This window comes from Dama dama, chromosome 29 (genome assembly GCF_033118175.1).
Source record: "Dama dama isolate Ldn47 chromosome 29, ASM3311817v1, whole genome shotgun sequence".
Lineage (NCBI taxonomy): Eukaryota > Metazoa > Chordata > Mammalia > Artiodactyla > Cervidae > Dama > Dama dama.
This window is the reverse complement of record NC_083709.1, coordinates 71,024,521-71,048,791: the sequence shown is the minus strand read 5'-3', so window position 1 is coordinate 71,048,791 and position 24,271 is coordinate 71,024,521. Positions and strand designations below refer to the sequence as shown.

Genomic DNA, 24,271 nt, shown 5'->3' with positions numbered 1-24,271 from the left:
CATATGCACTTCTTCAGATGACCTCAAACCAAGTGAATCTTTTCAGTCTTCTTTTTCAAATATCTGTTCCATAAGTCTGATTTACTAAAAATCAGTCATAATTTTCTGTAAGGCTTATGTAACTTGACCATTTCAGTGTACCTTTTTGATGACTTTTTTTAAATTAAATGAAACGGTACTTTATAATTAAATCTCTTCTTTTGGGAAACCCAATCGAATTAGACTGTCTTAATCTGTGGAATGTTGAAAACTTAACCTGGTTTGGTCCTTTTTCTAGAAGAGGGACATTCACGTGTGGCCCAGTTTACACCCAAAGCAAAGAGAGCAGTTAGTTTCTGCTTTCATGACACTGTGGCAACCAATCTGTTAAAAAAACTCTATGAAGTAACTATTACACATTCACTGGGTAATTACGTTTTGTTTGTTTTGATTATGTGGTTATAGTCTGCAAGAAAGAAAGTGCTCTTTCTCTTGGAAAATAAAATATGAAATTTGAGGGAAATTTATTGTGTATGATATAAAGCAAATTCTTTAACAAAATAGGATTTAAAAATTGCTTTAAGTGTTCTGATTAAGCACTGATATGTACATCTTGTTGATTTTGCTCATATGTAAAGATGATAAGGAGTCTTATTGATACAAAACTTGAGTGAGGTAAAGTGAAATAAAAATTCCAAGCCAGAAATTGTTATTAAGGTGAAGATAGGAGGGAAAATTAGGAGACTTGTGTGTAAGTCCACGTTTTCCTGAATCACTATAGAAGTTCTATACTACATTTAAGATATGTATACAAAGTGTGGTAGCTTGGCATAACATTGACTTATCCACTTAAATTACTCGGCTTATGAATGTGGGACAGTTGTAGTATTCTATCTGACCTGCCTGCATACTATCCCTTCTCTGTCACTTCTATTATTGCCAAATTATTCTTCCTCGAGTATGGCTTCTGTTATATCACTTTTTTTTTTTTAAGCTCATACTAAATAACACCATAGGTTTAATACTGCCTTCCAAACATATAAAATATAGGCCTTTGTTATATCACCCTTGGGTTCAAAAGTCTTCAGCAGCTGGGTGTTGTCTCCAAAATAAAGCCCCAAAGCCTGCACATCTTGGTTTCTTTATTTCCAGATAATTTTCCTGTCCTGGTCAAACTGACATCCTGTCTGTGCTTCAGACACCCTTTTACCCTGCCGCGTTTGTTCATGGTTTTCCTTTTTCTGGAGTTCTCTTCTTCCTCTTCTCTGCTTGTTGAAATCTTACCCTGCCTCTAAAACTAGCTCAGGAAATGAATCCTGATGGTGCTTTAGTTTTTCATAAAGCTCTTACTTCACTGCTTTCTTTTTGTACTCTTGTGTACTTTGCTTATTCCCCTGTCAAACTGTAAGCTTCAAAAGCATGCCTCATGTATCTTTGAAATTCCTGTGGCTCCTAAGTCTGACAGAGATAGTAAATACCCATAAAATATTCCCCCATCTAAATTTGAATATGTATAGAGAACAGCTATAATATAAGTAACCAGTTATATGGATTAGGATATTCTTGGAATGGATGGACAAAATGATATCATACATTAGTTCTTTTCTTTACCTTAACTTTTAACACTTTTGATTGAATGTACCTTGTCAAGATGCCCACCACAAGGCCAGACAGCTGCATGGTGATACAAGGAAATTGCAGCTTGACATGGGTTATATCTGTGTAGGAAGGTTTGCTATGATTTTTTTCCCTGACTTTTGGTTTGACTCCTCTACCTTTCCCCTCTATTTGTACTTCCTCTTGTGCTGCTTCCTCTCAGTGAGGAAAGGGCTGCTCTAGGCGAGGAAATGTTAATATCAACTTCTTTTCGAAAACTTTCTTAAGGTTCAGGAAACAGAACCATGGCACCTGTGTATAGCCAGTTAAACATAAAAATTCTTGAATTTCTTATCGTTTCTAAAATATATGTAAGTAGATTTGTATGACACTACATATATGTAGAAGTAAGCTAGGCAAAGAGATTTTTGAATTTTGGTTTCTTAGAAGTTTTAGAAAGAGGCTCATGGGAATTCAAATATTAATATTTAACAAGGAAAAAGTAAATAGCAAATCAGCATAGACTTTCTGTTATGGAAGATTTCAGAAAAGAGTAAAAGCCAGAGATGGAATGATTACTTAATAGTGTAAGTGCCAATATTATTTTTTAATCTCATTAAATAATGTTTTTCTTAGTGAGTGAGTATAAGTTGCTCAGTCATGTCTGACTCTGTGATCCCATGGACTGTAGCCTGCCACATTTCTCTGTCCATGAAATTCTCCAGGTGAGAATTCTGGAGTGGGTAGCCATTCCCTTCTCCAGAGGATCTTCCCAACCCAGGGATTGAACCCAGGTCTCCCCCTTTGCTGGTGGATTCTTTACCATCTGAGCCACCAAGGAAACCCCATTAGTAAATATCAGGACAGGCTTGCAGTCTGTTTGAAAAGATAGTTTATTTCTTAATCATGTTTTTCGCCAGTTGCTGGTAAACTCTGGAAGCCCACAGTAATTTGGGGAAGAAAAGTTATTACTCATGTCTGATAAATAAATTCAGGATATTATTTAGGGCTTTGAAATAAGATCTGCATTTTATCTTGGGTTGATGGATGAAGTAAGTATCTCCCCACATGTAACTACATAGCCCTTTACTATCCCCCAACTCTGGAAAAAAAAAAGATTGCCTCACATGTACAAGGTCAGTCCTTTAGCATATTCTCCAAGAGTCGGATGATGTGTTTTACAGAGAGCACTAGATTGCTTCTCAGAGGCCTGGGATTGGTTTTGCTGCCATGAAACTGCCCAGCCTTGGGTAAGTTAAGTCATCTTTTGGGGGACCTAAGTATCATCATCTGTAAAATAATAATGTTGGGCTTACCATGTGAGCTTTAGGGATCTTTCAGTTTCTGAGGTTGAATGCTTGTGTCGGCTCTGACCTGGCCTCTTGTCACCACCTGACCGCTGTAGTCAGGCGGCTCAGAGCTCTCTCGTGTACTGTGCAAACAGCAGTAGTGGTGGTAGTAATGTCATGCTTAACGTTTCTGGCCTCTGTGGCAAAGAACCGTGGCCACTGGGTGAGATCTCAGTGACCTGGGAGCTAATGGACTGCCAGCCTCACAGCCTCGTTTTGTCCTGAAGTGAAAACAAGCAGACACCTGGATAGTCCCAAAGTCATTCTATATTTAGCTTTGGAATTTGTTTTTGTTCATTCATTTGAATATGGATGAATCACAAACTGACTTCATACAAATTAATAAACTTTCATTGGAATAGACACTGTTGTTTGCTCCTCCTGTTCCTTTCCGATTCTTACTGCATGCTAGGTATAAATCATTTCTTCTTAAATGTAGCAGCGATGGTGGGCTTGTAAGTCTTTACATTTCCTTTTAGAGTGTAAATAAAGTGAAATATTGAGAAAGCAGGTCAAAAGTACCACGTATCAATTTCAAGTTGGAAAAATGTTAGCAAATCAGGCAGGAAGAATTCAATAAATTCTGTTTGCAAGCTTGTTAGATTTGCAGTTGGATACATTTTTATGGATAAATACACGCATGCACGCTAAGTCGCTTCAGTCGTGTCCGACTCTCTGCGACCCCATGGACAGCAGTCCACCAGGCTCTTCTGTCCGTGGGATTCGCTAGGCAAGAATACTGGAGTGGGTTGCCATTTCCTTCTACCTTATGGATAAATAAGAGCTGACTTTATAGGCATTGGGAAATAGCCAAATTTTAACACATTGCAGGTTTATGTATTATCTGAGTTAGGTTTGAATAGTAAAAACATGGTTTGTCCATTAATTTTAAATGCCTCTTCTATGTATTTAGGTATCTGATTTACTGCTTGGATTATGTAATTAGTAACTGATTCTAATTTTTACCATAATACATATTTCATTATTTGCTCCTCATGTTTATAGTTCACTACTGGAAAAATTCTTCCCTGACACATCTGGTCTGAATTAGTTCCCTTTTTATGTTTTCTTGTTTTATCAATTGTAGTGATGAGAATATGAAGCCATATTTTAAGTTTAGTAAAATTCCTCATTATTTATAATTTCTGAATGTGATTGTCTTATTTAAATTCACATGTTGTCATTGATTTCACTTTTTAAAAAAACAGTAGGATAACCTGTGTACATTTTGAAATCTATCTACCATAGTTTCGTAGCACTTTATAGTTGTCAGTTAACTTTTAGTGACTTTTTCATATTTAAACTTTTAAGCTTCTGTTTATCTCAAAAATCTTTTAAAATGCCATTTTGTTTAAATTATTTTGGACATATTTATTTGGGGGGATGAATTTATTGAACCCGTGGAGAAGTTCTTGGCACAGGGTAGGTGTTCTGTAAACATCTGATGAATGAATGAAAGCAGTTTTCAAGAAACTGTGTTCAAAATACTGTTTCCGTTATTGAAACCAGCCTTGTGGCCTTACTTACTTTTCTCAGAGGGTTTCACTCGGGTTCAGCACGTGAGCAGCAGAGAAGGCCTGCCGTCCACCACTGTGCGCTGTGTCTGCATGCCCTGCCCTCCGTTGCAGCCGCCCTCCCGAGGGCAGCGCCCCGAGTCTCAGCACTCCGTGACACCTGCGAACACCTTGAACTCACTCAGGTTCAAGTGTCCTGTGGAACTGTGTCGCCTTTGGTCCTGAGCCGTCTCAGGAGTCAGCCTCTGGCTCATCTCTTTATCTCGATGCGACACTCCTGCTCCGATCTTGCACACGATGGTATCCTTCCCTCTTTTGTTTAGTGTCTCTGCCTTGGTTTATATAACCTGTTCTTGGTAAGTTCTTCTCTTCTCCATATCAGATTTCCTTCTGTAACATTCATTGTGCTTTGAAGTTCAAGGCCTCAGTCACTTGTCTACCATCTGTAACCCGTAAACGGAGGGGTGCAAATGTAGAATATTGTCTAGGAACTCAAGCTGTATTTGCTAAACATTTACTATATTAAATTTTAAGATTTAACTTTTGCAAAGGAAATGCATTCACATGAGTCTACAATATGTTTAGAAATAAAAAGTTTCTCTTCCACTTCTGTCCACCATCTACTCAATTCCTATCCTTTCAGAGTTTTAAAATTTATATCCAAGTCAATACAAATATAAATTCTGTTCTGCTTTCCTTTTTTTATACCAGTGGGAGCTTATGCATATTATTCTGCTCTTTTCACAAAACAGGGTGTTTTGGTGTTCTTTATATAACAGTGGAGAAATATATGAGGTATATTTCACTTTAACGATATGTCTTAGAGATCTCTTGCATGTTGTTGTGTGGATATAAGATCAGTACCATGTTGATGGGCATTTGGGAAATTTTCAGTCTTTGCTATTAGAAATGGTGCTGCAGTGTTACATAGATTATTTCACACTTGTGCAAGTATTTTTGTAGGGTAAATTACTGAAAGTGGAATTGCTGGTCAAAGATTGTATTTCATAGTAGTTTTATAGGTACTGCCAATTTGTCCTTCATAGAAGCAGTTTCTATGCCCACCTGAGTCTAAGAGCAGCATGCTACCCGTCTTCTTGCCAACAAAATGTGTTCTTGAACTTTCGGATTTTTTTCCAATCTCATAGGTGAACGTTATTACCTTAGTGTACTTTTAATTTTTATTTCTTTTTATGAGTGAGTTTGAATATTTTTTCATATGTTTAAAATATATTTGTATTTCCTTTTCTGTGAAGTATCTCCTCTTCTTTGCCTTTTTTGGGGGGAGTCATTTGAACATCAGTTTGTGGTTGATGTTTATAATATGGAGGTTTGCCAAGTGAATTGCAATACCCCGTTTACCCCCAGTTTGTCTCTGGTCCTTTGTCTTTGCTTGTGGTGTCTGCCGGGTGGAGTTTTTCCTAAGCCGTAGTTGAATCTGTCGGTCTTACCTTCTATGACTGTTGGGTTTTCTGTCCTAGTTGGAAAAGCGTCTCTTTATGATTGTCTTCTGCTGCTACTGCTATGGCTTCTACTCCACACATACATTTTGTCATATGTTTTTCTTAGTGTATGGTGTGAGAGATAGGTCCAAATTAATTTTTTTTCCAAGGGGCCACTCACTTGCTGCGATACCACTTGTGACTAGTCCCGCTCTACGTTGGGTTAGGGTTAGTTTTACTTCTTACTAGAAACAGACTGATCATGTGCCTTGCTTTTTCACACCTGCCTTGCTCTGACTGAATATAATGCAGTTCTTGGTTTTCCTTCCTGGAGAACACCTCCTTTAATGGCAGAGATGTCTCTGCCTTCCACCCCACTACTTCTCCACTTAGCTCAGCCACACCAGCAGCTTGGCAGCCAGTTAATACTTGAATGAATACAGGCTTCTAAGAAAGCTCTCCAGGATTTTCCATTGAGCAATAATGGACTAAAAAGAGATCTTAACTATAATCAGGTTCCTTTGAAGATTGTTCAAACCAGAGAGGGCTCTAGCCATGCTAATCAGCTGTTCCAGAAGCTGAATCCCACTACTTGGGTATTTTACTCCTGAGGCATTTTACTCCAGTTCAGGTTGCTTCTTTCTGTGCAAATTCACATCGTTTGCCACCTCTACTTTCCCTGACAATTTGGGATATTACTGTCTATAATTTGGGAGAGGGAACAATAATATGCCCAGGAAGTGGTTTGGATTCCCCATCATGCAATAGTCAGCTCCAGAACCTCATTTACTGGGAAAGTGACTGTGGATGGATAATTTGTCCTCAGTTTGAACCCCAAACAGATTATAAAGTTTTTTTCATCTAGGGAACCTAGGGAAAATCCAGCATTGTTCCTAGGGGAGAGTGTCCAAGCAGGCAGCTGAAACTGAATGTACTTGATGTGCATGCTAGCACTCACTAAGTTATTTGGGCTCGTTTTGTAGCTCCTCGATAGACATTTCCTCCTACTTGGAACCATTGCCCTTAGTGATGTTTGTGTCAGACTTGCCTGTTCTTATTGATGAACCTTTTGGGGAGCCTGTTTCTTATCTGTGCCTTCAGACTTCCCCCTAATGCTGGTAGTATACTCTGTCCAATACCAATTTATCTTAAAATCTTTTTGGCCAAAATCAGTTTTTTCCAAATACAACTTAGTTGAAAGCAAACTAGTCAACTGGAAAATTTGGTTAAAACAATTATTTAGTAGAAAGTGAATATGCTAAGTTACAAATTTTTGAGTAGTGATACTTCAGTATATTACGAGTTGTTTAAACACTTTTGGTCCTTTTTCTAGAGATTTTTCTAATTTTTCTTCTTTTATAGTTCAAATTAATTTTCAGCTACAGGAGCACTATATTGCTTGTGATACCAAAAGGTTAAAACAACCTACCTGCCCAACAATAGCATAGTTGGACAAACTTGATCTTAACTAAAAGTCAGTAAGAGGTTAACTGGAACAACCAAAACATTGAGCGATAAGATAAAAACATGTTTCCTTTATTGCTTTTTTCCCCTCATTAAAATGGCAGTACATAGGCAGTACAGGACACTGAGAAAAATGTAGATAAGGAGTAGAAGGACAAAAGGAAAAAAAGCCATAAATTATAATTTACTGAAGAATAACCGCTGTTGTCCTTTCCTCTTTTCAAGTGCATTTTATACACATAAACTCTGAGTGCTGCTTGTAATCTGCCATTATTTAAGCATTCTGCAGCTATTGGTTCATCACCTTTGTCCAGGTTTAGACTTTGGTTCCTTTCTACCTTTTGACCTGCAACTGTGGGCCAGTCCACCTTAACTGAAAATAGACTGGCATTCTCTTTTTCCTTCAGTCCCTGAAGCCTGCTGAGGTCCATCACTAGCCTGGGCCCCAAAGACCCCCTGCCTTCTTTAAGTGACACAGTTTATAAATTAAGCAATTCTGTCCATCCTTTCTGTGTATTTACAAAGGGGTCCCTGTGGAACTCTGATCATCTACAAAATAATTTTCAGTGTTCATGCTTAATGTATATTATGTGCATATATGTAAATTAGATGGAAGTTATAAAGAGGAATTAGATTGGATCCTGACTAAAATAAAAATAAGGCAGAGAAATCCATTATCATTGAAGGGAAATTATTTAAATAGATTTTCTCTAAATCAAGGCTGGCAGATACATGTTGTGTGTTGTGCCCAAGCTCTCTTACATGGTAGACGTCACTGATCAGTCACGGTACTGTTACTCTTTAGATCCAAACTCAGCTTTGGATCTTTCTTGAAATGGGATTCTAGGTAGATGTACCTACTGGAGTTCCTGTGACAGACCTATTTACCATTCTTGATATAAGATATTGCATTGAAGTTTTTTGTTTTTTTTTGAAGGACAATAGCATGTGCCTTTATTTATAATGGAAGGAGGGGTGAATGTGAAAAAATGCTTGAAATTGGTATATTTTGCATTGATGACATTCCTTAAAGTCTTGAGAATGTAGAAAAGAATTCGGCAAAAATCACTGTGTGATCCATGGGTATTCTTTAATAGAGAAGCAATTAACCATTCATACTTGAGAGACTACAGAAGGAAATTTACTTAATCTTGCAATTCTAGAATCCTTCACAATAAGGAATTCTTAAGTTCTCATAGAGTGAGGGGGAGAAAGGGGAGAGAGAGAACATTTAGAACGGTGTTTTCCAAATTTGGCTATTTTCACAGACATATTTTTGGGGGAGGGGGGTACAAATTTTCCATGCAACATTTAAGTTTTTATGTTTTTCTTTTGTTTGTAATCTAAACAATACATGCTTGTTCAGGATTCTCTGAACACCATCTGACCTAACAGTGTTGCCATATGATCACTGCATCTAGACTTAGATCTCTAATCCATGTAGCACAGAGTGTGGACCAACGGTGTGAAACTTTTCATGTGGCATTTCTCAGACTGGGTGCTCAGCCCCCTCGCAGAACTGTTGAACATTTCCTATGGGATCTGTGGGTTGTCAAGGTTCAGGACAGTGGTTCACAGCAATGACTGTCAAAGTAGGCGGGGGTGAGGTGGGGTGGGGTGGGGATGGTGTCCTGGGAGGCACCTTTTGAAAAAGCACATTCAAAATACCTATTGATTTCATAATACAAATTCTAGGAAGTCAAACTCAACAAAATAAGTTTCAGGCAGTAGCGGAAAACAAGGTCTAGCTTCATCCTCAGGGACCTGAGATACACTTGGTTGAGAAACACTGGAGTTAGAGGCGGCGGCGTCCCAGCACAAGGAGAACACTTGCTAAGAACATGTGCCAAAGAGATTTGGATCAGTGAGTGGATCCTAAGCATATCTTGTCATGTCCTTTTGGAACCCAAAGGGCTAACCGACATGAAACCCGAGACCTCCATTAGACTGCTCAGACCTGTTATTTTGGGCAAGTTGGTCCATTTTTAATACTGAGTCAAAAGAAGCTGTTTTTTGCCTCCCAAAATGCCCTTCCCCCTTTACTGAGGTTAACATATTTCAGAATTTTAAGTAAACCGTTGCTGTAGCTGGGTAAAGTCGCCCCAGGTCCACTGTAGCTGGGTAAAGTCGCCCCAGGTCCACTGTAGCTGGGTAAAGTCGCCCCAGGTCCACTGTAGCTGGGTAAAGTCGCCCCAGGTCCACTGTAGCTGGCTAAAGTCGCCCCAGGTCCACTGTAGCTGGCTAAAGTCGCCCCAGGCCCATCCTCCAGGAACTGCTGTTATCTGCAATGCCATCCACCCCTCAAGGGGGTTATCAGCCTGGGTCAGCTCTGTGATTATTGCAGAGCTCCAATTTGCTTTAGTCTGTCAACAGTTCCCCTGTCTCATGCATATTTACTAGATCAGTGCATCCACCTATGTACTCCTTACCAGTGAAGACCCGAGGTACTGTTCTGGCTCCTGTGAGCTGTTGCAAGTAATCTTGAATTTTGTTGATGTTACCATTGGCCCTTGTTTGAAGGGCAGTTGGCTGAGGAACTCCTGCGTCCTTCTGCAGTAGGGGCAGGTGGGCTTGATGAACATGACCACCTTCCAAGGCTGGATCTTGCTGTTCACCAATGCTCGAGCCATGCTGTCAGGCTGCTGCCTCTCCGAGAGGACACCTTGATTGCAGATATTGCTCGGGACTGAAGTTTTTGGTTTTTTTTTAATAGTAGATAGACCACGAAAATCATAATAAAATGTTTTAAAACTGATTTAAAAAGTTTATGATGGCAGGTATGGAATGTGATCAAAGAATAATTGGAATTTTTTGGGCAAAGCACATGCCTCATTAAGATCTTGGAAGTAACACAATAAGTGAATAGATTTGTTATGGAGTGAAAATGGTGTCACGATAATACTCATCATCAGAACTTGCCCATACTATGATCGTGGTGATTTGCTACCCAGCTTTCATTCTACTCTAGATGATTAGTCTAAGCAGTCATGGTTAATCCCATTTCATCTGCTAACAAAGAGTTAGAGTCGGTCTGTAACCTATTTTGTTCAGTGAGATGTGACAGGAAGTCTGAAGGAGGGTCAGGGTGCATCTGGAAAGTAGTTTCTTGACCCTAAAAAGAGATAAAGAGATAGTGCCTTTTCTTCCTCTTACACTGTTATGTTTGAATATGATGGCTAGAACTGCACAAGACGTCTTAGGGTAGTGAAAGAAACTAGCTTAGCAGGAAGCTGATCTAGAAGATGGCAGAGCAGAGAGAGGAAACCTGAGCTCTTGATGACCTTACTGAACTGCTGATTGTATTGTACTTGGTCTGCCTTACCTCTGAACTTCCAGTTCTGTGAGATAATACAGTTCCTTATTGTGTAAGCCAGCGTAATCTGGGATTTTGTCACTTGCAGCCAAAAGCATTCTGAGTGGTATACTCACTTTGTCCCAAGCAGATTCACGTCAGCTCTTTTTGATTTGATTTTGATAGATTTCCTCTAATTGGGGTGCTGCCCTCCCCATCTTAATGGCTTCAGAAAGTGGGTGCAACTTTTAACCAGCCAGCTCTTGCCTCACTCTTCTCTAAGGGGCTCTGTGTTAGACCAGGGTTCTTCACAGAAAGCGTCAGGGAATCCGCCAGCACCTGTCATCTCTTCGGGAGCCTTTTGGATCCTTTGACTGTCCGGTGATGTGACTGCTTTTTTGTCATTCATTTGTTCTTTTTCCTGATTCTGATTTCTCGATATGTTTTAGTCCCTGTTCTTGAGTACTTTGCATGTTATGCCTGACCTCAAGATTGTTTAATAGATTTATTTTCCTCTCTTCCTTCTCCCCTGAGCCTCTCTTCCTTTATCTCTCTCATCCATTCGTGTCTCACTTTGTGACTTCATGGAAGGTAGGGGCTAGTCTAAGATGTATATAATCTTTGCCAGAAATAGTAGTGAGTTAAGTACTCACAGTTAACTTAAGATCATTGCATCTGGTCCCATCACTTCATGGCAAATAGATGGGGAAACAGTGGAAACAGTGAGAGATTTTATTTTTAGGGGCTCCAAAACCACTGCAGGTAGTGATACTACAGCCATGAAATTAAAAGACGCTTGCTCCTTGGAAGAAAAGTTATGACCAACCTAGACAGCATGTAAAAAAACAGAGACATTACTTTGCCAACAAAGGTCCATCTAGTCAAGGCTATGGTTTTTCCAGTAGTTATGTATGGATGCGAGAGTTGGACTATAAAGAAAGCTGAGTGCTGAAGAATTGATGCTTTTGCACTGTGGTGTTGGAGAAGACTCTTGAGAGTCCCTTGGACTGCAAGGAGATCCAACCAGTCCCTCCTAAAGGAGATCAGCCCTGGGTGTTCATTGGAGGGACTGATGCTGAAGCTAAAACTCCAATACTTTGGCCACCTCATGCGAAAAGTTGAGTCATTGGAAAAGACCCTGATGCTGGGAAGGATTGGGGGCAGGAGGAGAAGGGGACGACAGAGGATGAGATGGTTGGATGGCATCACCGACTCGATGGACACGAGTTTGAATAAACTCCAGGAGTCAGTGATGGACAGGGAGGCCTGGCCTGCTGCAGTCCATGGGGCCGCAAAGAGTGGGACACGACTGAGTGACTGAACTGAACTGACGGAAGTGGTCACCTGGCTGTTTGCTCTGGACGAGTGTGGCAGATGGTAAGGCTCGGTCAGTCTGCAGTCCGTTTTCTCATCTGGTGCCTCTTACTCATGGCACAGTACAGGTGAGCCCTGAAAGGTCTGGGGTTAGGGCTTGTGAGTCTTCCTTATGGCTTCATTATCTGCTACCTGAAATCTTGGGCAAGTCACTTACAGAGACTGAGTATCTTCTTTAGAATTTGTTATTTATTCAGTTTTTTCCCAGTAGTTTTATTGGGATTCAAATGAAATAATGTGAACATGGCAAATGAAAAAAGAATTTTTTCCTGAAAAAGAATATGCAGCCTTGGTTGGATTTTCTGTTTTTTTTTTTTTTTTTTTTTCAGATGAGCTCATGTCAAAGTCTCTAGAATCAACTCTGTGTAGCTTGTTGGTCTGTTCATAAAAAAGCAATGAAATATGACGTGAGACATAATTATACAAGTAATCAGGAGTTGAAGTTGATATTTTAGTGGTAGATTACAGCCTGAAATAAAAAGAAAGGGCCACACAGTATGAAGGGGAAATGAAAGTCAGGATGTTGATCTTGAGGCTTATTTCTAGTTCAACCAGAAATTCTGGTAAGCCAAATTAAGGGAAAGAGAAACCAATAGAAGAAACACCCCCCTCTAGTGGCGAGGAGCCAGGTTCTACACTTGTTTGCAAAGATGGGGATTGGGGAATGGAGCTTCTTAGGGTATCTTTAGTTTCTTAAGAAGTACCCTCAAGGGATCCAGAGTTGAAATTCTTAATGAAGATCATAACTTTCAGTTTTCCTGATCAGGTGGATTGACACATAAATAGTATGTTGGCAGTCTCCCATGGGATCGATTGTCTGAAAAATGCAGAGGCTCCTATTGTTGGAGGAGATTCACAGTTTTTATGTACTTTTATGTAGTTCATTTAGAGAATTAGAAGACAACTGTTACTACATTTCTTATTGATCTGAGATGATATAGTAGGTACCTCTATAAACCCATGTGTAGGCGGATAAAGCGTGTGATAATGGCATAGAGTAGTATTCATCTGTATTTATACAAAATAATGACTGTGGATTTCCCAAGGGTAACTTTTGATTTGAAATTTTTAGTGGTCATTGGGAGAGCCAAGTGTTTATATCTCAGAAGTGATTTGATTTTTGCTTATAGAAAGGTAGTGAATTTAAGTGTATTAAGATAACTTATTGCCTGTAATTCAGTGGCTTGGTAGGGACACCTTAAGGATGTGTTACTGATGATAATACTTGCAATTGATTATTAGTACATCTACAAATTTCAAGAGCCCATTCAAATTTTTACTGTTTTGAACTTCTGTATGGGAGGGATTCTTTTAAGTTACTCTGAAGAGGCAAAATTTCAGAGAATAAAATGTTTATGGTATTCTGTGTTAGATCTGAGGAAAATTTGAATATCATTCAACTGTGATATAGAAAAGAATGATTATGGCACAAGAAAATAAAGACTGCATCATCAGAGTGCCATTTCTTTATTTTTAGTGTCAAACTGTGCTCTGAAGGAAAGAAATTTAAAGCTTGCAGTAGAACTAGCTTCTCAATAGTTTAGAATATGTTTGATGATATTTCTTGTGAAATAAAAATGGAAGAATTCTCTAGAAAATATAAACTCGTACATAGATAAAGTGAGATTATAGGGTTATGAAACTTTAGTGCACAATGGGTAGAATTAATATTCTTAGTTTATGGTTACACTTCATAAATATACTTGATTTCAGGAAAGAAGAACTAGGTCTGGCAGTAGATCAGGATCCACCTATTGGGGAAAACCAGAAAATAGGAGGAAGAAGTTATTAATGGTTCATTCTTAGCCAGAAGAATTCAGTATGGAATAATTAAGGTCAGCTAGAGAAAGAATTATGATTATGTTAAGTGAGTTCACAGATATCTTTGAAAGCAAATCAGTTAGAACTGATTTGTTAATGTATATGGGGCAATAAACCAATTAGATGGTCTCTTTTCTAAATTAGTATGACAGTAGTAGAAGATATTTGGAGGGAAGAGAAATGGCTGATAAGGCTAGTGGTAATTAGACCTTCTTCATTAAATCCTAGCACTAAAGAAGTTCTCTGTACTTTGGTAATAGCTTAATTCTATAAATAAAGTTTAATATTAAAAATTGATACAAGGTTGGCATTGCTAAAATTAGGCAGTACTGATTTGTGTAAAGGGTTGCAGCAAGTAGGCTTGAATAAAGAACCCAAACTTCAAACCTCATTTGGAATTCCAGATAAAGTTTAAGAATAATACATATTTGTAAAGGATTTTATAGTGTTTTAATATTTTCACATGTATGATCTCACTGATTGTTATCAGAACACTGGGGGATAGTAGCTCAGGTTTGATTATCCCATTTTTACAAATAAGGTCATGGAGGCTCAGAGAGGCGAACCTACTTATTAAGAGCAGATAGGGACTAAATGACAAGGGTGGGACTTGTGTGCCTTTTTCAGGGGCCACCAGTTCAACCCACTGCATCAGTGTGTGGCATTTAATTCTGTGTGTTCCTTTTGGATTGAAGAAATAATCTTGTCTGAAGGCAGGCAGATGGGCTAGGGAATTTTTAGCTAGCATGTATAGAGGCACATTTAAAATATATATGTTTGGTGCTAAATGCTTAGTTACTCGAATTGAACTAATTAACCCCAGAATTCTATCAGATCATTACACTAGGGTTGCATTTGCAGAACTATGAAAAAGGAACTAAATTAAAGTAACATCTGACTATTCATGATTAACAATATTAAAATTCAGCCTTTTTGATTCATGTTCAATTGGACTAAAAGGTGTGTGTGTATATGTGTCTGTGAATGAATAAAAGAGATCTCCTTTGGTAATGGGATAGATTTCTTACATCACATGGGTCATTTGGGTCGTATAAATCAAGGTCAATGTATGTAAATTCTTTAAGGAAAGGGACTTCGTGTGTCTTGTTCACAGTTAGATCCCCACTGTTATTCCTGATACATAAATGTGCTCACAGAATTTGCTAAATGAATGAAATAACTTTTTATGACACCCAGTCAGGCAGCCACAAGTCCCATAATACCGTTTCACTTTTGTGGAGGTCCCTGAATAACAGTAAGATTGTAGGAGAGTCTTCACTGACTGCAAGAGATTCCATTGTGAGTCCATTTACTTTTGACAGAGCCTGTGGCCTCTTCTTCTCTGTTAATCTTTACTCTGGGCCTAAAGTGTGCCTTGTTCACGTTAAAGAATGATCAGTGAGATCGCTCCCGCCTGTCAGCTCCTGTCTCACTTGCATGGAGCTCAGGTACCCCTGGAGGCATTCTGGTGGACCAGTCCAGCCCGCTCTTCAGGTCATTGGTGCTACACATAAACCTCTGGGCAGAGGGCAGGCTTTTGTCCTCCCAACAGTGTGCAGAGTTCAGACTCTGATACAGCTTTCAGTGTTAACAGGTAGAAGTTGGGTGACTCAAATGATGTGCCAGACTTCCCTTGTGTTATCGAAAATACCGTTTCCGGCCAACCTTTTAGAAGCTAAGAACTATCATCATCCCTGTTTTACAGAAGCACAAAGAAGTTAAGTACTTGACCAAGTCACACCAAGATATGAGCCCAGGTAGTCTTGCTTCAGAGCCTGCGTTCTTATCCGTGCCCACTGCCAGCCTCATGCTCATTGGTTTGTAAGTAACCAAGTAAGCTCTTCCTGAGAGCTTATATTTTTCCTTCTTATTCTTAAACTTCAGACATTTCCTGAGGATGTGTCTAAATGCGCACCCTTTCCGTTTACCCTGCTGGCACTCAATGAGTGCTTCCGATCTGACAGCTCTAGTCTTCTCCTGAGGGCAGTTTTCTTGTAGTGTGTTTTTGTTATTGCTTTCTCCAGTATGGTCTTTGGTCTGCCTCTGGAACTTCTTTTATTTACAACTAGGCTTTCTAGAATGGCCCTCTGGTTCTTTATTTTTTTCATTCAGGAATTCCATTTCTTTTAATTTTTTCCCTGGACAGTGTGTTAAACTTTCACTTGCTTTTCCAGATAACAGATTTGTTCTTCAGAAAGGTCTCTTCTACTTTTTACTTCCTCAATTAAAATTTAAGTCATGTTTGAAGAATTTCCCAGTATCGTATTTTGTTCTGTTTATATTTTGCATTGAATATCTTATAAAAGTAACTGTAAGCACGCAAACCTGATTTATTGTAGAAATGTGGAGCTACTTCAGTGTGAAGAAATGGTAAGGTAATATATCACATTTAAATCAGAGGAGAAAACCATAAGGTCGTTCCCACAGACATTGCAAAGGCGTTTGATAATCAGTACCCATTCTTGATTTTAAGAAGAGAAACAAAAACCAGCTCTAAGTAATCCAGGAAATGAAGGATACTTTCTCAATAACCATTGTCATACTTAACATTAAATACTTAAGCAACGTTTCCCAAATGTATCCCTCTGAAATATGGATCTAGTGTTTTATATAAAAAAGGGTATCTTAGTGTACTGGGTAGCCTACAAGTTACTATAGCAAACACTAACATTTTAGCAGCTTAGTACAATAGAAATTCATTTCTCCCTCATGCAGTAGTCAGTGTGGATGTTTCTGGTTGCGTGTGTGTGTAAGGGGTGTGTGTGTGTGTGTGTATGTGTGTGTGTGTGTGTGTGCCACCTGAATGGAGAATACTGTGGTAATGTCTATGAAACTAAAAATGTACATATCCTTTGACCTTAAAACTCCACTTCTGCAGATACCGTCGCAAATGTGTGCATATTTGCATTTTAAGGACATATCTAGTATTGCTCTACTAGCAAGAGGTTGGAAATATTCTGAATGTCCATCAAAATGTACTGGGTGAACAAGGTATTGTATGTAAGGACAGTGGAACACTCTGCAGCCACTAAAGAGGAGCAAGGCCATGATGTGTGCACTGCCCGGGGGATAGAAGCAAGGCACAAAACTGTGTGCACTCCTACCATTGATTTAAAAAGAGAAACATATGCACACGTGCTCATGTAGTCATAGACTGCTTGTGGAACGATTGCAAGAAGCTGGTAAAAGTGGTCGCTTCTGTTTAAGTGTAAGGTAATTGGGGGGTAGAAGGGAGAAGGCTTTTGCTGTGTACTCTTTGTGATATGCTCCTTTTAAGATATAAAAGTCAGTTGTAGAAGTATAGTAAATAACGTGGAAAGATGGTTGTAATATATTGTTGCCTGCTTACTGAAAAAAATGTAAGACGTTATTATTTTTATAAATAAATAAAATTTAAATGACATATACCAAAATGTAGTGATTTGTAGTTTTTTGCTTATCTGTATTTTTTCATAGTGAACATATATTACCTTTGTAATTTAAAAAATTTGTAAAACTAAAATAAACACAATGAAAACTTCTAGGAGTCCCAGTTAACCCTGCCATGAACTCGTCCTCCATTTTTCCTGTTAAGATTAACGAGTACTTCTTTTTTGCTTTCATGCTACATTTTTCACACATTGGTCAATGTGTGAATTGCACTATCATGCACACGTTTGGCTCACCTTTTCTGTGTATTAAAGAAGGGTCTGGGTCATACCAAATTCATCCAGGTATCCCTGTCAATGCAAAGAAGAGTGTCTTTCCCCTAACAGGTGTGCATTAAATATGGAGTTGGCGTGTAAAGCAGGGGACACAATCAGTACAGTGGTTGTAAATTTTGTTCTTGCATGCTGTAGCCTGTATCTAACACTGTATCATTCACTGGCTCTTTAGTAATGCCGGTGGCTTACTGGGTGGAGTGCAGAGTACGTAGGTCAGAAGGTTTCCTTTCTAAGATGATAGTGATTGCCTTCAGTGATCGCTGTCTCTGCATCATAAATTAGTGTGAGTTTGGTATGGAAATTTATGTAGTTAAAAAAGGACTAAGTTAAATATGAGAGCAGTCAAACTGCTGATGGCCTGGGCCCTGCTACGATACAGGTGAGACTCTTCTGTCTGCTTGGTGTTTTAACTTTAGAGCAGTTTCATCCTACTTTTCATACTATTTTACTTTCCCCATTTCTATCCTTTTGCTACAATCCCTCCTTGTACACATTGCTGTATATTTGATGTGGTCATCATGGGTTGGTTATGAGTGAATGGAAAGAAATGCAAATAGAAGAATTGGGAGCAGATAACATTACTTGGGCAGCAGACTTTTTTTTTCTTAATGGAAAGTTGTTTGAAAATAGATTTGATGATCTTGATTTTTTGCAGTTCCCAGTTTTATTGTCACAGTGACATTATCCTCCCTGTTTCCTATGTTCTAGTCATAGAAGTTTACTTATTATACTCCAGAGTTTTCTTCTGGAGCCTTTCCTCAAACCTTTTCTTCTTGGGAGGTACTCTTGTGTATATTCACTGATCCAAGCATTCAGTTCAGTTCAGTTGCTCAGTCATGTCTGACTCTTCACGACCCCATGAATCGCAGCACACCAGGCCTCCCTGTCCATCACCAACTCCCAGAGATTACTCAAACTCATGTCCATTGAGTCAGTGATGCCATCCAGCCATCTCATCCTCTGTCGTCCCCTCTCCTCCTGCCCCCAATCCCTCCCAGCATCCGGGTCTTCTCCAATGAGTCAACTCTTTGCATGAGGTAACCAAAGTATTGCAGTTTCAGCTTCAGCATCAGTCCTTCGATGAAAACCCAGGACTGATCTCCTTTAGGATGAACTGGTTGGATCTCCTTGCAGTCCAAGGGACTCTCAAGAGTCTTCTCCAACACCACAGTTCAAAAGCATCAATTCCTCCACGCTCAGCTTTCTTCACAGCCCAACTCTCACATCCATACATGACCACTGGAAAAACCATAGCCTTGACTAGATGGACCTTTGTTGGCAAAGTAATGTCTCTGCTTTTTAATATGCTGTCTAGGTTGGTCATAACTTTCTTTCCAAGGAGCAAGCGTCTTTTAATTTCATGGCTGCGGTCACCATCTGCAGTGATTTTGGAGCCCCCCAAAATAAAGTCTGACACTGTTTCCCCGTCTGTTTCCCATGAAGTGATGGGACCAGATGCCATGATCTTAGTTTTCTGAATGTCAAGCTTTAAGTCAACTTTTTCACTCTCCTCTTTCACTTTCATCAAGAGGCTTTTTAGTTCCTCTTCACCTTTTGCCATAAGGGTGGTGTCATCTGCATATCTGAGGTTATTGATATTTCTCCCGGCAATCTTGATTCCAGCTTGTGCTTCCTCCAGCCCAGCGTTTCTCATGATGTACTCTGCATATAAGTTAAATAAGCAGGGTGACAATATACAGCCTTGACATTCTCCTTTTCCTATTTGGAACCAGTCTGTTGTTCCATGTCCAGTTCTAACTGTTGCTTCCTGACCTGCATACAGGTTTCTCGAGGCAGGTCAGGTGGTCTGGTATTCCTATCCCTTTCAGAATTACCTTCCCATAAAGAGCCAAGTCAGATGCTACCTCTTCAGAGAAGTTGTTGCAGACCCTCCCAGTCAGCCTTTACTCATCCTACCAGTAAATTGTTATAACTCCAGTAGAGCACTAATTAGAATTCATTAATGTGTTCATTCTGTATACATTCATTGAGTGTCTGCTGTGCGTATGATGTTCTGGGAGCTGGGATGGAGACGACTGCAGCAGACTGTCCTCACGCTTACCGCGTAGTGGAGGAGGCGGGTAAACAGAGGTCTTTGAGTTCAGCATAAGAAGAACAGCCAGTGTGTGCAGGATTCTGTGGGAGCCCAGACAGGGAACATCTAACCCAGCAGGGGATGGGGTTCCTTCCAGACAGATTTGAGTTGAACAGCACGTTGTAGGTCATGGAGGTAACGAAATGTCTTACACCTCTGAAGAATGAGAAGTAACTCGGTTAGGCTGGAGTGTGGATGGGGAAAGTGATAGGAGATGAGACTGGAGAGGCAAGAAGGAATAGAGTCCTGATGGGTCTTTTGTGCCTCTGTTATGGGGCTTTGTGTGGGGATTTGCTAGGCATTGCTTCTTTTTTTTTTTTTTTTTCACAACATTTCAGTGGGTTTTGTCATACATTGATATGAATCAGCCATAGATTTACACGTATTCCCCACCCCGTTTTATTTAAAGGATTGATTTATCTGAAATGGTAATAGAGTTGAACACTTTTTGCACTCCATCAAGTCTGCATGCATTATCTTAACCTAATCTTTACACTGTCTAAGCAACCCACTCCAGTGTTCTTGCCTGGAGAATCCCAGGGACGGGGGAGCCTGGTGGGCTGCCGTCTATGGGGTCGCACAGAGTCGGACACGACTGAAGTGACTCAGCAGCAAGGTAGGTATAGTGGCTTAGAGTGTTTAAGTGAGGCGACTAGAATAGTAGTTAAAATGGTTTAGGTTTGAATTTCATCTCTTCAGTTTACTACTTTTGGACCTGGAAGTTACACATTTGCCTCAGTTTCTTCATCTGATAACGATAATAATGATACCTCTACCTCCTGGGGCTCAGTGGTAAAGAATCTGCCAGCAATGCAGGAGACGTGGGTTGAAGGAGAAGGAAATGGCAATCCACTCCAGTATTCTTGCTTGGAAAGTCCTATGGGCAGAGGAGCCTGGCGGGCTACAGTCCCTGGGGCTACATGACATGGTGACTAAGCATGCATGCATGCAAATACATGTAAAGTGCTTAGCTCTGTAGTTGCTAAGTGACTGTGTACTCAATAAATGTGATTCTTGGTTATTAAAAACCATACCTCAGGGACTTCCATGATGGTCCAGTAGTTAAGACTCTGTGCTCCTAATGTAGGGGCCTGGGTTCAATCCCCAATCAGGGAATTAGATCCCACATGCCATAACTAAGACCTGGCACAGCCAAATAAATAAGATAAACTGAAAAAGCATTCTCCAAAGTCACATGAGCAGTTAGTGGTGAAGCCCAGGGTAAACAAGGCAATCTGATTTCAGAATCTTTATTGTAACTGCTTTTGTGGTTACAGAGAGATGATTAAAGATAGGTTCTAAGCAGTGGAACCAATGAAGAATTTCAGTCAACACGGGAAATGCCTTTTAGGGTAGGAAATTCTTAAGAGCTCTTCACATTGCCCCCACTTTAAGAACTCTTCTTTGCTACCTAGCCTGAATATAGGGACTTAACATGAGAAATGCATCTCTGTAATTTAGGTTAATGACATGAATTCCACATTTATAATGCACATGAGTAATGAACCTGGAGAATATCTTACAAATGTCTCCCTCTAGGAGTTGGTCTACTAGTGCTGACACCTGGGATACCGTGTCAAGTCCTGTTGCTCTGTTCATCTCCACGCTCCCTATATTTTTCCAACTTTAGGACCCAAGTGGGAGTCTTATGTTGGAGGATGTTGTGCAAACCACATGCGTAAAGAAAATAATTTACATTTTTCCTTTCTTAGCTTCTGGAACATCAGTGATTCCATCCTCCCACTTCCATTGGGCAGAAATTGAGGTATTCTCCGTATGCTTCCTCATTTTCTCCAAAACCCACCACACATACATAAACTCTCTCCCCCATAAGAGAGAGGGATCCAGCATAGCTACTTTTCTCTGATTCAAGCACCCAGAAATATACAAAGTCTTTGGTAATAAAGGGGCACACCAGCACTCTGCCTTCTCCATCCCTGCTCTTTCCACTCACCACTGTCTGGGAGCTTTCTTTTCTCTGTCTTTGCTCACTGTTGTATCCCTCCGTCTCTTGCACAGTGTCTGGCGTGTAGTAGGCATTCAGTAAATAGGTTTTGAAAGATGCATTGCATCTTCAGTATCTTAATGATACTCAATTACAGAAGAATGTGCAAAAATATTGCCTTGCTTTAAGTTGTTTTATGAGAGTGGATTGTTCTTCACGAGCAGGCCCCATCTTCACTTCCACTGCCACATTGGAGCTCCCACAGCTTCCAGATTTATTCAGTTATCCTGAATATAGCTGTGGTGGTAAAAGAGCTGAAAGGATGCCCCACAAATTTGGGAGAAGATCTCCAGGTTGAAGGCAGGTCCATCTCATGGGATTGGTTATTTTTCCAGGGTCTTCGGAATTTCATGACTTCACAGTGGAAAAGTTTCCACAGATTTAAGTTTCATAAAGGAAATAAATAGATCATAGGAGACACATTACTTACTGTTAGAAAGGGCTAGGAGCAAATAATCTGAGCAAAGTAGAAGATATCCAGAAGGCCCAGGTTCATTATTTTAACTTATTTTTTAGGTTTGAAGCCTCCTTGGAATTCACTGGCTTCTACAGACTTCCAACGCAGAGAGCAGCAGATCTAATTCTCATAGTTTCCAGTTTTTGAACCTTTTGCATAAATAATCAGTTACATTTGAAATTGTAATAATCTTCTCTCATTATTTTCTTTGAACTTCAACCCTCTCATATAACTTTTCTCCCGCCAACTCTGACAACCTTTTAAGAATTTTTAATTAGTTCAAATTGGTTGACATCACTTGTTTATCAAGGTGCCAAAACCTGCAAAATTATAGCTATGGATATCTGGGGCCTCAGTCCAGAATAGATAACCTTCATAATTCTGGTACCTATAAGAAATAAAATTTATGTAGACTGTGTTGCTGACGCAACTCTCATTTCCCCGGGTTCCTAGGAAAACCTTTAGAAACATGAAAAAGAACCTTAAAGTTTAGGACTTTATGCTTGCCTGAAAGTCCATACTCATGTTAATCTTAGGGCCGTGACGATGTACCAGTAGACTGTCTGGACATGTTCAAAGCAGTGAACCTGGGCCTCCAGGACTTCGGTCAGTCCTGATTACAAATGATGTACTGCAGTATGCAGAAACACCAACCTGTGTCCAAAGATGAAGAATGTATGTCATTATTAGAGCCCACATATTGTGTGTGTCTGTCTACCACCTGGAGGTCATCTCCAAGACTTCAAGAGAAAGTGATACCCAGGCTTGAATTTGGTGACCTTCACACATAAATCTTGTTCACAGCCTGCTCTGTTTCTAAACTTCCAGAAGAAATTAGAAAAAGAAGACCAATTAGACCCAAAAGAAGTCAATAAAGAACAGAAATCAGATATAGAAAAATAAAGAGACAATAGAGAAAATTAATGAAGCCAAAAGATCGTCCTTTGAAAGTAAAATAAAATTGAGGAACTCTTACCATCACTGATAAGGAGAGAAAACAGAAATTACCACAATTAGGAACGAAAGAGGAATAGATCATACTGACATTAAAAGATTAATAAATATTGTGGAAGCTTTATGCCAACAAATTCAAGAAATGAGATGTTTTCAAATTCCTTTAAAACACAACTTACTAAAGCTAATACATGATGGAACAGAAAATCTGAATAGCCCTATATTTAAAATTTTGAATTTGTGATAAAAAACCTTCCCATGAAGAAAGCTATAGCTTTCCAGATGGTCTCTCTGGTGAATACTATCAAACAGTAAGCAGTAATATGAATGTTAAACAAATCAGAGAATAGAGAAGGAGGGAACGTTTCCTAACTCATCTTATGAGGCGAGCATTACCCAGATACCAAAACCTGAGAAAAATACTTCAAAAGAAGAAAATTGCTGATCAGTATTCCTGAGATCATAGACACTGCAATAGGCAATGTTTGCGTCCCTCCAAAATTCATATGTTGAAGTCCTAACCCTTAATATGATGGAGAGGTCAGTAGTCTGCAACCTGAAAGAGGGCACACACTGACTCTGCCGGTGTCTTGGTCTTGGACTTCACAGGTTTCAGAACTGTAAGAAATAAATGTTTGTTGCTTAAAGTCACCAGTATATGGTATTCTTTTATAGCAGCTGGAACTAAGACAGAAATAAAAATCCTTAAAGGAATATCATCAGGTTGAATCCAGGACTGTAAAAACAGGTTAATGCATCATGGTCAAGTGGGGTTTAGTCCCAGGAAACAAAATTGCTTAACCCCAAAATTAATGTATATCACCTTTTAACATAACAAGGAAGAAAGCCCATATAATCCTTTCAATAAATACAGAAAGGATATTTCACAAGATTCAGTAATTTTTAATTCAGCAAATCAGGAATGGAAATTTCTTTAACTTGATAAAGAGCATCTATAAGACTCCTGTAGCAGCATCACATTTAACACTGAAATATTGAAAGCCTTCCCCCATGATTGAGAACAAAGTATGGATGTCCTTCTTTACGCTTCTTTTTATTGATAATACTTCACTGGAGCTGCTAGCCATTGCAATGAGGCAAGAAAGAGAAGTATAAGATATAAAGCCTGCAAAGGGCGTAATTCTGTACACAGAAAATCTTAAGGGATCTGCAAAACAACTACTGATACTTAAAAATGAATTTAGAAAGACCACAGAAAAAAGTC

At 39.4% G+C, this 24,271-nt stretch overlaps 1 long non-coding RNA gene and 1 pseudogene across 2 annotated transcripts in view; one reads left to right on the top strand and one right to left on the bottom strand.

Moving 5' to 3' along the window:
• LOC133048809 (uncharacterized) overlaps positions 1-24,271 on the top strand; it is a 526,351-nt gene that overhangs the window by 1,318 nt on the left and 500,762 nt on the right. Inside the window, exon 2 of one of the 2 annotated variants that reach the window (XR_009691121.1) lies at positions 15,537-15,652. This is a non-coding gene — a long non-coding RNA (uncharacterized LOC133048809). Of the gene's footprint in view, positions 1-14,091; positions 15,653-24,271 lie in introns of those variants that run through there. The other variant, XR_009691122.1, reaches the window with a different exon arrangement.
• On the bottom strand, positions 9,680-9,974 carry LOC133048684 (glutaredoxin-1-like; annotated as a pseudogene).